Raw genomic sequence first — 12,444 nt, forward strand, 5'->3', positions numbered from 1 at the left:
AGCGAAGAGCCGGCGGTGAACCCGCTCTGCCCCCGCCCCGCCCCGCCCCGTGCCCCGGAAGCGCTCCACCCGCCCCCATTCTCACTTCCGTCGGGCCGGGGGCAGCTGCAGAGATCGAGGTCCGGGCAGCGCGGAGGAAGCGGTCGGAGCCGGAGAACAGAACCACGATCGGTAGGGACCGAGCTGGGGGCCTGGAGCGGGGGTTGCAGTGACCGCCCCCCCCCTCCGGCCTCCCGCCAACCCCCCCCCCCCCCCCGAGCGCTGTGACCGCCCCGGCCTGGCTCCCGCACGGCCCTGCCCCCCCCCCCCGGGCCTCAGCGCCCTGCTCCCCCCCTCACCCCCCCCCCGCCCCGGCCTGGCTCCCGCACGGCCCTGCCCCCCCCCCCGGGCCTCAGTGCCCTGCTCCCCCCTCGCCCCCCCCCCCCGCCCCGGCCTGGCTCCCGCACGGCCCTGCCCCCCCCCCGGGCCTCAGCGCCCTGCTCCCCCCTCACCCCCCCCCCGGCCTGGCTCCCGCACGGCCCTGCCCCCCCCCCGGGCCTCAGCGCCCTGCTCCCCCCTCACCCCCGCCCCGGCCTGGCTCCCGCACGGCCCTGCCCCCCCCCCCCCGGGCCTCAGCGCCCTGCTCCCCCCTCACCCCCCCCCCCGCCCCGGCCTGGCTCCCGCACGGCCCTGCCCCCCCCTCAGCGCCCTGCTCCCCCCTCACCCCCGCCCCGGCTCCCGCACGGCCCTGCCCCCCCCCTCAGTGCCCTGCTCCCCCCTCAGCCCCCCCCCCGCCCCGGCCTGGCTCCCGCACGGCCCTGCCCCCCCCCCCGGGCCTCAGTGCCCTGCTCCCCCCTCACCCCCCCCCCCCGCCCCGGCCTGGCTCCCGCACGGCCCTGCCCCCCCCCCCCGGGCCTCAGTGCCCTGCTCCCCCCTCACCCCCCCCCCCCGCCCCGGCCTGGCTCCCGCACGGCCCTGCCCCCCCCCCCCGGGCCTCAGTGCCCTGCTCCCCCCTCACCCCCCCCCGCCCCGGCCTGGCTCCCGCACGGCCCTGCCCCCCCTCAGCGCTCTGCTCCCCCCTCACCCCCGCCCCGGCCTGGCTCCCGCACGGCCCTGCCCCCCCCCCCCCGGGCCTCAGTGCCCTGCTCCCCCCTCACCCCCCCCCGCCCCGGCCTGGCTCCCGCACGGCCCTGCCCCCCCCCCCCCCCGGGCCTCAGTGCCCTGCTCCCCCCTCACCCCCCCCCCCCCCCCGCGCTGTGACCGCCCCGGCCTGGCTCCCGCACGGCCCCGTTCCTCCGGCCTGCTGGGCTCCCGGCCAATCCCGCCCCGTCCAGTGCTGAGACCGGCCAGGACCTCACCGGCTCCTGCACTGCTCTGCCCCGTTTCCCCCTCGAGCGCTGTGCCCGCCCCGGGCCACACTCCCGCACGGCCCTGCTCCTACCCTCTCCCCTGGCCCAGGTGGAGTTGCTTTACGATGGCCCAGCTGAACCCAGGAGCTCTGTGCGGGCTCCGGCCTGCTTCTGCCAGGCTGGGTGACTGGGCTCCAGGGTTCCCACGTCTGGCAGGCTTGTGTCGTTGGGGGTCCCCGGCCCCAAAGAGGCACTGGAGCCAGGGCTCCCATCTGTGTTTTTAAACACTAGCTGATTTTTCCTGGTGTCCTGTGTTATTTCTGAATGGTCCCTGCCTTGGGACCTGACCACAGGGGATCTTACCAATGGGGTGAGTTGGGTTTAACTGCCTTGTTTAACTGAACTATATTTATAAAGAGGAGCTACTTTGCTGGTTAAGACTTGTCTTTTCCCTTAAATAAGAAACAGAAAGCAGTTTCTAGCTGACAAGTAATTAAGGCCGCTACATATTTAATGGTAGGTTTCAGGGTAGCAGCCGTGTTAGTCTGTATCCTCAAAAAGAACAGGAGTACTTGTGGCATCCGAAGAAGTGGGTTGTAGCCCACGAAAGCTTATGCTCTAATAAATTTGTTAGTCTCTAAGGTGCCACAAGTACTCCTTCCTGTTCTTTTTACATATTTAATACACATCTGTGGACTGTGAAGGAAATTATTCAAAAGGGCAGTGATATTTCTGTGTAATAAATGGCCTCTGTTCACTTATAGTATAGAATGCATGTGCCACCTCCCACTCTGCTCCTCTTTGTGTGTGTGTAACCAGTGAGAGAGTCTTGTTCTGTTACTCCCACCTCTTCTCTCCACAAGCCCAAATTGGCATGGTACTTGCATGTGAAACTTCAAGCTAGAAGTCGATTTTTGCAAACTGATCTGCTAAATATCTTAAGGCCTCAATTTTGTGGAAAGCGACATTTTGAAGATGCAAAAACTAATCTTTTGAGTAAATAAGCTAGCACTTGGCATGCTCACAAAATGATTTAAATTCACATTTAATAGACTCATAGAATATCAGGGTTGGAAGAGACCTCAGGAGGTCATCTAGTCCAACCCCCTGCTCAAAGCAAGACCAATCCCCAACTAAATCTTCCCAGCCAGGGCTTTGTCAAGCCTGACCTTAAAAACCTCTAAGGATGGCGATTCCACCACCTCCCTAGGTAACCCATTCCAGTGTTTCACCACCCTCCTAGTGAAAAAGTTTTTCCTAATATCCAACCTAAACCTCCTCCACTGCAACTTGAGACCATTTCTCCTTGTTCTGTCATCTGCTCCTACTGAGAACAGTCTAGATCCATCCTCTTTGGAACCCCCTTTCAGGTAGTTGAAGGCAGCTATCAAATCCCCCCTCATTCTTCTCTTCTGCAGACTAAACAATCCCAGTTCCCTCAGCCTCTCCTCATAAGTCATGTGCTCCAGCCCCCTAATCATTTTTGTTGCTCTCCACTGGACACTTTCCAATTTTTCCAACATAATTCTTGTATTGTGGGGCCCAAAACTGGACACGGTACTCCAGATGAGGCCTCACCAATGTCGAATAGAGGGGAATGATCACATCCCTCGATCTGCTGGCAATGCCCCTACTTATACAGCCCAAAATGCCGGTAGTCTTCTTGGCAACAAGGGCACACTGTTGACTCATATCCATCTTCTCGTCCACTGTAACCCCTAGGTCCTTTTCTGCAGAACTGCTTCCTAGCCATTCGGTCCCTAGTCTGTAGCAGTGCATTGGATACATTTGGATAGGTGTTCTGATACAAGTACAGTAAAAAGGCCTTGATGGACACTTGGGTCTACTGTTAGCCTTCAGACGCTCCTGTTGTACTCGCTCTTTTCCCTCTGATAATGAGCAAATCCTTGGGGTTGGGGTTTTAGTAAGGATCCAGCTTTATGTGGGTGTTTAGAATCAGCTGACAACTTTGCTTCCCGCATAAAAGCTGAGTCTCTATTGCAGCAACAGGGGTGTGTCACTTCCCCACCATTGAATGAAGCCAATGACATGAATTGTTCATTTTGTGTTGGCATTAACATTCATGCTTCCATTCGTTATGCCGCATAATTAGGCTAGGAGCAGGTGCTGTGGGAATTCATTTTTTCTGACAGGTTGCTGTGTTGGAGTGGCTATAGGTATGTCCACACTATGGAGACTATGCTGGCGTAGCCCTGTAGTATAGACATAGCCTACACTAACAAAAGGGGTTTTTCTGTCCATATGGGAACACACACACCTGAATGAAGCTGGCATTGTCAATGGAACCCCTCTTCATAGCTTCATCTACACTGATTGGTATAGCTATAGTGGTTGGGTGTGGTTTTTTCACACCCCTGACCAATGTAGCTTTGCTGATATAACTTCTCAGTGTAGACTGACAGTCAATTTAAATCTCTTTCTGCTCTACGGGGAGGTTAGTGATCTATCAGATGCCAGCATTTTTAACCCACTGTAACTATCTAAACTAAAAACATAGTAACATGGGAAGGCGGTGCCCTCCAAATACCTTAATTTTAAATTGGATTCATTGTTGTAAGCGGTTGAATATGCTCTGGAGTCGTGTGGGTAATTGTATTGCAAAGTGGCTCTTGAGCAGGCCTCATGCTCTTTCTCATCTACATCAAAGTATTACAGTGCAACCTTGCAGTAGAGTAGGATGTTATTTTGTGCGATATGAATCTTATTTGGCAATCCAAAATAAAACAGATGCCGCTTGACTCAGCAGTAAATTACATATTGAATTATTTTATATATAATCTGGATTTTTTTCCCCCCCTTCTTGACTCCAGGTTATAGACACAGACTTCAGCTGTTCTCTTTGTGGAACAGTCATTATCATTGTGCAGAAGATAATAGTAACTTTATAGTTAATATTGCAGGAGCCATTCTATTCCGACCTTATTCCCATTCTCATTTTATCAACATACAAAGCAACTTGTTTTGGAGGTGCTGATGTTTGCATCTGCTCTGTTCTGTCAGTAGGATTGGCAGAATTTGATTTTTTATTTGTTTATCATTTCAACAGATAATATTGATTATTTTTAAGCATTTTTTATTTAAATTATCACAGTTGTGGGAAATTATGGGAGTGGGTCAGACAATTATTAATGACATTGAGATTCAAAAAGTTGAAGCTTCATAAACAGTTAAAACACATTGTTGACATTGTAAATATCCTCAAACCAACAAATCATACCTGTTTTTACTATTCATTTGCAATAGGCCTAATTTAAAAGTCTAAATCACTGGATTGAGACTGTTCTCAGGCAGTATTTTTCTTTCTTTTCCTATATGTAAGTTTATTGATGGAAATATGATGATGTTGGATTGTGAGTGTGTACAGGGTGAAATCAGCACATACTGATAGGCTTGGAAGGATTAGATTTTTATCTGTCCCCAATGAGTACAAGCTTTGTGTGTTGCTGGCTGTCAACTGTCCATCTGGAGTATGGCTGTGTAGTTAAAAAGGAGGTTGCATAAACTATTGGAAATGCTGCCTTAGTGTGACCAAAACATTCTGTTGTGATGTAGGTTTTCAGCTAAGCTGAAACGTCTGTTATCCAAAGGTTGAAGATTAGTGTTCTAGTTAAGGCATTAACAAAGGGTGCTGTGAGTGTCTATCTTCCTCTGAGGCTCTCTACATTTACTTTTTTAAATTCTTCCAGTTGCTCCTACCAGTGCAGCCCCTCTCGTGGGAGCAAGTTAGCGCTAGTGTAGACTAGCTGGTGTTTTGACCACTGTATCATCTAACCCCGATCAGAGCAGTTCCAGACAACAGTGATTAAAAATGCCAGGCACCTTCCCTGCACTAATTATATTCTCACCGGTGGGGAAACCGTGTGTGTGTGTAAAAACAGCTAGTGTAGACAGGCCCCAGGAGGGCATGAGTGATCTCAGCAGCACTTCCCATCAGCTCGTTAGAGCTTGGGAATCTGGGTTCAGAGTTGTGGAATTTTTAGGCTGGGGTGGCCAGTCTGTGGCTCTGGAGCCACCTGCGGCTCTTCAGAAGTTAATAATATGTGGCTTCTTGTATAGGCACCGACTCTGGAAAGTTGGCACGTGTAGCTCCAGCCCCGATGTGCCAGGGGGTGCTCACTGCTCAACCCCTGGCTCTGCCACAGGCCCTGCCCCCTTCCCTGAGCCTGCTGTGCCCGTCCCCCTCCCCATCCTCCTGCATGCCACGAAACAGCTGATTGGGAGGTGCAGGGAGGGAGGGGGAGACGGTGATCGGCGGGGGTGGGAGGCTCTGGGAGCAGAGGGGGGGTGCTGATGGTGGGGGGACGGGACTGCTGACGTATTACTGTGGCTCTTTGGAGATGTACATCGGTAAATTCTGGCTCCTTCTCACGCTCAGGTTGGCCTCCCCTGCTCTAGGCAATCCCCTAGATCTGGATATAGTGAAGCATTTGGGTAAGTATTTCTGGCCTCATTTATGCAATTGCTGGTGGATATTCTAGTCTGAGTTACATAAATTCATTTATATCCATATACACATTGTTATTTTCATGGCTTTTTGCTATCCTCATTGTGCCAGAATTTCCACTCCATTTCACCCCACCATTTCCTATAGCTAATCTGTTTTTCCTTTTGTTTTCAAATGGTATATTCAAAAAGTTGGCTATGAAAAAGGATTTTTGTTTTTCAGTGTGGGTATCCTGTTTAACATGGAACCAAATGTGCCTTTATTAACAGGTCCAAGCATTAGGTGCAAGGGATACTGTTTTCTTTATTAATAAAATCTATTGGATCAAAACATAGTCAATCCAAGAAATTCTGTATCCTAAATATTTCATAGCCAACACTAAAGGAACCCTGCCAGCTCAAAATTTAGTTAGTTTTAAATCTAGGGTGACCAGACGTCCTGATAAAATTGGGACCGTCCTGATTTTTAGCTGTTTGTCCCGTGTTCCGACCAGAGATCAGATGCAATTTGTCCCGATATTTTGCTCGGCCGGCAGCACTCGGCTTTCCTCCTCCCTCCCCCCCGCCCCCGGTGTCCTGATATTTTCTTCATCTCATCTGGTCACCCTATTTAAAACTGAGGCCTGGTCTACACTAAACAGTAGGTCGACCTAAAGACAGCTTACGTCAACCTAATGATGCCAGTGTGCACCAGGGGTTCTCAAACTGGGGGTCGGGATCCCTCACGGGGTCGCGAGGTTATTAAATGGGGGGTTGCGAGCTGTTAGCCTCCACCCCAAATCCCGCTTTGCCTCCAGCATTTATAATGGCGTTAAATATATAAAAAGGTGTGTTTAATTTATAAGGAGGGTCGCACTCGGAGGCTTGCTTTGTGAAAGGGGTGACCACTAAACAAAGTTTGAGCGCCACACACTACAGCCTTGTCCCACCGGTGTAAGTGCAATACTACGCCGGCATAATAACTCCACCTCCACGAGGGGCATAGCGCTTGTCGGTTTAGTTAGGGTGACGCAGTGTCTATGTAGACACTGCATTACAGTAGAACCTCAGAGTTATAAACTGATTGGTCAACCACACACTTCATTGCATACTTCTGGTTCCAAATCAGGCAGCAGCGGAGACCCCAAAAAACCAAACACAGTACTGTGTTAAACGTAAACTACTAAAAAAAATTAAGGGAAAGCCGCATTTTTCTTCTGCATAGTAAAGTTTCAAAGCAGTATTAAGTCACTGTTCAGTTGTAAACTTTTGAAAGAACAGGCATAATGTTTTGTTCAGAGTTACAAACATTTCAGCATTAGGAACAACCTCCATTCTGGGTTCCTAACTCTGTGGTTCTACTGTACTTACATTCCCTATTGGCTGTCTCATCAATTTCAGGCTCCATACTGGAGCCATGAAGTTGACAAGAAAGCTGGGCAGCTGGACCCCCGGCTGCTCCAGGCTCCCTGCTCAGGAAGCCAAGAAGAGTGGTGGCTGCCCCCTGCTCCCAGCCATGAGCCGGGAGGTGAGAAGTAATTAACTGTGGTTAGCTGTAAGTTGACCTAACATAGGTCAACTTAAATCTGTAGTGTAGACATGCCCTGAGTTAACAGTAGTTTCAGCTGCTGCACTTTCTGTGGTTTTACAATCACGTCTTATTTCTTTTAAAAAATGGCTTTTCTCTTGCCAGTGTAGTCATCTTTGATGTTGTAGCAGTAGTAGTGAAACAATATTCAGCCACAATTGTGCGCATTTCCTTATGCTGAAAGTCTCTTCAGTATCCTACTTGAAACAGTCTGTCCAGTTCTATAACTAGTGAAGTTAAGGAGTGCCCAGCACTGGTCTGAATCAGGTCCATAGTTAAGCCGTGATATGAAAGGTTTTTTTATTTTGTTTTTACTTCATCATAATATCTTACAGTGTCTCTTACCTTAAAGTGCTTTACAAACAATAAGCCCAATCCTGAAAGGTGTTGAACTCCATCAACACCCATTAACTTTGCTACAGGGGCACAGCACCTCTCAGGATCAGACTGAACATACACGGGAATTGCTTCTCCTGCCATGGAAATGCAGCCATGTTTGGGGTGGATGGCAGTAGTAGTGCAACAGTACCCTGCAGCGCTACACAGCAGCATAAGATAGGAAGAGGAAAATTCTGGTGTTCCTCTGTACTTCAATTGGATATAGAAAGACAGAAGCCAATTACCTAAAATTGAAATTTGGCCAAAATAACAGGGTGAACAACCTTGCTTTGCAGAAAGCACCATAGAATCTGAAATGGCCACAGGACTTCAGGTTCACAGCTCATGTGAAAGACAGGCTTATGATAGTCTTCAAGCCCTGACTGGAATTATGCCAGCCCTTCTATATGGAAATGTTGTAGTTATTTCAGAGCTTATGCCCAACAGCTTTGACTTTGTGCCAGTTGCTGAAGGTGGTGTGGAGTGTTAAGTTCTCTCTAGCTGGCTGATGGGTTAGATATAGTACCGTTGAGGGTGCATGTTATGCTCTAATACAACGTGCCAGGCATAGTTTGGATTATTTGGTGCATCATCTCTCTTCCATTCCCATGTGTTTGGGTGAGGCAGCTGGCTGTGCAATGTGACTCTCTAGCCATAAAATAATCTCTCCTCTCCCCCCGCCCTTCTGTTTCTCTGCTTAGCTGCACTGATCTCCCCTAAAAGCTTTTGCATGGCTACTCTTGTTTGTTTGCCTGTCCTGGGAAGGATCTGGGACTTCTTGGGATAGTATAATAGAAATATGGTGTAGTGTACTCATGTCCAGGAACTCTTTCATCCCTCCTAAAACAGTTGACTTTTTTCCTGTAGTCCAAGATCTAGCTTCCCTTGTGCTGGATTGATATTGATTAGTGTTTTGGGGGTCCCTTGAGTTAAAACAGAAGCTGTGAAGGCTTTGAGATTCCTTCTCAACTTTTAATTGGTATGTGGATTTTCTTAGACTCTGGCTTTGCATTCTGTAATTATGGCTCTTAAGCTTTGTAGGTTTCCCGCAAAGGGTTTTACTAATCAATCATCTTTTATGCTGTCCTACGGGCTCATGCGCCGCATTCCCCAGAAGCAAATGATTCTTCCCTCTGCTTCCCCCTTGCTTTAGACACTGAGAATTGGTGCCCAGCACCCAGATTCCTAGTTGTCAGAGGAAACAGTATATCCCCATGCATTTGCTTCTCTCCCCTTCCATTTCAAGGCATGTCGTCTCTCATGAGGTCAGTTCTAAAGCATGTTCCAGTTCTGCCAGATTTCAATACACTGTTATGGTAAGCCAATAAACTTGCATTCCAAGCTCGCTGGGAGTCACATTCCCTAAGTATATTTCAAAATGAAACTCTTAAGAACTACTAAAATATTAATAAACACAGTGACGCTCTCTTATGTAATAACCAGCTAGGTAGTTTATCGTAGCTGTAACCCTGTGCCTAATGCATACAGTTTAAAATGCTTAACATGGGCATTGCACACTTTTTTGTTGTTGTTTTAAAAATAAATGCGGTGCTGCTTTCTTTTCCAAGCAACGTTACATGTTCCTTTGTCCAGGACTTGAAGAATTTAACTGATTCTTACGAACTAGAGGACTAGTTCTAATAGTATGAAACCTGTGCTGCCATGTCTCCTCACTCCCTTGAACTCAGAGGAATAAAGGAGTTGTGTATTGAATGTAATTGTAACTTGTCAATGTGACGGGTTCTCCCTGGGGTGCCACCTGGAACTGAGGTACCACTGAGCCCCCTGTCCCACGAGCCTGGGCTCCTACTCACACTGTACTGTTGTGATAAGCTACAGAGCCCTCCAGCCTGCACTTTCACTAGCAGAAGTCTTCTTGTGTGGGGATGCACCCAGCTGCAGTTACAAGCAGGCTCTCTGACCACTCCCTGCTACTCCCAGTTCCTCAGGCGCGCACCCTCTCTGGAGTATAAACCCAAAGATATACCCTCTTGTACTGCATAAGGAACTGAACAGGGTAAAATTGGTCCCCCTCCCTCAATGTGGAGAGGAACGTGCAACATTCTTTTGTCCCTGAGTTATGATTCCAACTCACTAGTTTAGATAAAGTAAAAACAAGTTTATTAACTACAAAAGAGAGATTTTAAGTGAATATAAGTGATTAGCAAACAGATCCAAGCTGATTACCTAGCAAATAAACGCAAACTAAGCTTAATATACTAAATAGGGTGAAAATCTGCTATTCATACCCAAAGAGATTATACAAGCAGGATGCAGATTCTTAAGGGGAAAGTTGCACTTGCTTACAGCTTGGAATACCCAGGTGTTCCATTCACAGGCTTAAAATCCCTTTAGCCTGAGTCCAGCACTTCCCCCAGTTCAGTCTTCCTTCCTCAGGAGTTTCCAGGAGTCTTCTTGTGTGGGTAGCGAAGAACACCAGATGAAGTCACTCCCCACCTTTTATTGCTTTTGCATATGGCAGGAACCCTTTGTTTCAAAGCTTGGTTCCCTGACTGGTCTGTGGAAAAACACTGACCTCCCAAGATGAATTCTAGACACGTGGTCACATTACATGTGGGAGGGATAGCTCAGTGGTTTGAGCATTGGCCTGCTAAACCCAGGGTTGTGAGTTCAGTCCTTGAGGGGGACATTTAGGGAACTGGGGTAAAAATTTGTCTGGGGATTGGTCCTGCTTTGAGGAGATGACCTCCTGAGGTCCCTTCCAACCCTGATATTCTGTCGTTGTAGAGTTATAGCCGCCATTACTCAGAGGCTGTCTGTAGCCTTCGCAGGAAGGCTCTCCAGGTGAGAGAGAAGCTTCTCCTAAGGCCTGTTGTTTTTTCCTATTGGCTCATTGCCCTGAATAGGCCCTTCCCCACCCACTATCTAGACAGAAAGCATCTTGTCTAGTGGGCGCTACCCTGGTGTGACTACATTTGAAATACAGATACATAGTCAATATTCATAATTTCAGATACAAAAATGATACATGCATATAAATAGGATAATCCTATTCAGCAAATCGGAACCTTTCGAAGGATCTCTTACATGACTTCTCTTGCATAAAAAACATCATAACTATGTCATGATCATATAATGTCACTATGAAGAATATGGGGTGCAGCGTCAGTCAACGTTCTGTTTTAAAAATGTAACCGATTCCAGCTCTGGATCTTGATGAACTCTTTCCATTCCTGGCTTCCCTCCACTTCTTCGTTTTTCTTTTCCTAGAACAGTTGCCTTCAGTGTCCATTTCCTTCTTCCTTCTTCAGTATACTCTTTACCTTGCCTTCTGTATTTTTTCCTTCCATTTTTTGTTTCTCGCTTCTTTTCTAACGCATCTGACAATCTCTCCCACCCACCCACTCTCATACATCTCCACATGTGCCACCACTTAAAAGGTTTGGAAATCTTCGTAGCCAAAGAACTTAGTCTGTGAGCCAAGACTGATATGGAAAATGTGGAGGCTCCACTGTTCATGGAAATTCCCAAAGTAGAAGCCTGCCTTTTCCTTGCCTCAGCTGTTGGGGAAACTGGCCAGTGCCTGTCCTGTCCCTTGACTCTCATTAGAGGAGTTCTCTTGTGATGTTCTGCGACTAGTAGGTATCTGAGAAATTTATAGTGTCACCCCAATCTGGGCTGGCAGCTGAAAAAGAGAATTAGCATCTCAGGATTCTTGGGTGCTCCAGAGGGGCAGGGGCTTTACTAGGCTGTGTTCTCTCTACCTCATCTATTTTTGAGTTGCTGCTGCTGCTCCTTGCTTTCACAAGCAGCCGCAGGGTGGAATTGACCTTATTTTTCATAGAATCATAGGACTAGAAGGGACCTCGAGAGGTCATCTAGTTCAGTCCCCTGGACTCATGGCAGGGCTAAGTATTATCTAGACCATCCCTGAAAGGTGTCTGTACTGGGACTAGTCCTATTCAACATATTCATAAACGATCTGGAAAAAGGTGTAAACAATGAGGTGGCAAAATTTGCAGATGATACAAAACTACTCAAAATAGTTAAGTCCCAGGCAGACTGCAAAGAGCTACAAAAGGATCTCTCAAAACTGGGTGACTGGGCAACAAAATGGCAGATGAAATTTAATGTTGATAAATGCAAAGTAATGTACATTGGAAAACATAATCCCAACTATACATATAAAATGATGGGGTCTAAATTAGCTGTTACCACTCAAGAAAGATCTTTGAGTCATTGTGGATTGTTCTCTGAAAATATCCACTCAGTGCGCAGTGGCAGTCAAAAAAGGAACAGAATGTCAGGAATCATTAAGAAAGGGATAGATAAGAAGATAGAAAATATCATATTGCCTCTATATAAATCCATGGTACGCCCACATCTTGAATATTGTGTGCAGATGTGGTCACCCCATCTCAATAAAGATATATTGGAATTGGAAAAGGTTCAGAAAAGGGCAACAAAAATTATTAGGGGTATGGAATGGCTGGGACTTTTCAGGTTGGAAAAGAGATGACGATGGGGGGGGGGTATGATTGGGTCTAGAAAATCATAACTGGTGTGGAGAAAGTACATAAGGAAATGTTATTTACTCCTCCTCATAACTCATGACCTAGTGGTCACCAAATGAAATTAATAGGCAGCAGGTTTAAAACAAACAAAAGGAAGTCTTTTCACACAACGCACAGTCAACCTATGGAACTCTTTGCCAGAGGATTTTGTAAAGGCCAAGACTATAACAGG

General features: G+C 48.0%; 1 protein-coding gene across 4 annotated transcripts in view; it reads left to right on the plus strand.

Moving 5' to 3' along the window:
- The first annotated feature begins 86 nt into the window (after positions 1–86).
- AP1B1 (adaptor related protein complex 1 subunit beta 1) overlaps positions 87–12,444 on the plus strand; it is a 70,950-nt gene continuing 58,592 nt past the window's right edge. For 3 of the 4 annotated variants that reach the window (XM_054006039.1, XM_054006041.1, XM_054006042.1), the window contains exon 1: positions 87–171. The gene's annotated coding sequence lies outside the window, so the exon portion shown is untranslated. Of the gene's footprint in view, positions 172–5,724; positions 5,781–12,444 lie in introns of all 4 variants that reach the window. The other variant, XM_054006040.1, reaches the window with a different exon arrangement.

This window comes from Malaclemys terrapin, chromosome 16, assembly GCF_027887155.1.
Source record: "Malaclemys terrapin pileata isolate rMalTer1 chromosome 16, rMalTer1.hap1, whole genome shotgun sequence".
NCBI lineage: Eukaryota > Metazoa > Chordata > Testudines > Emydidae > Malaclemys > Malaclemys terrapin.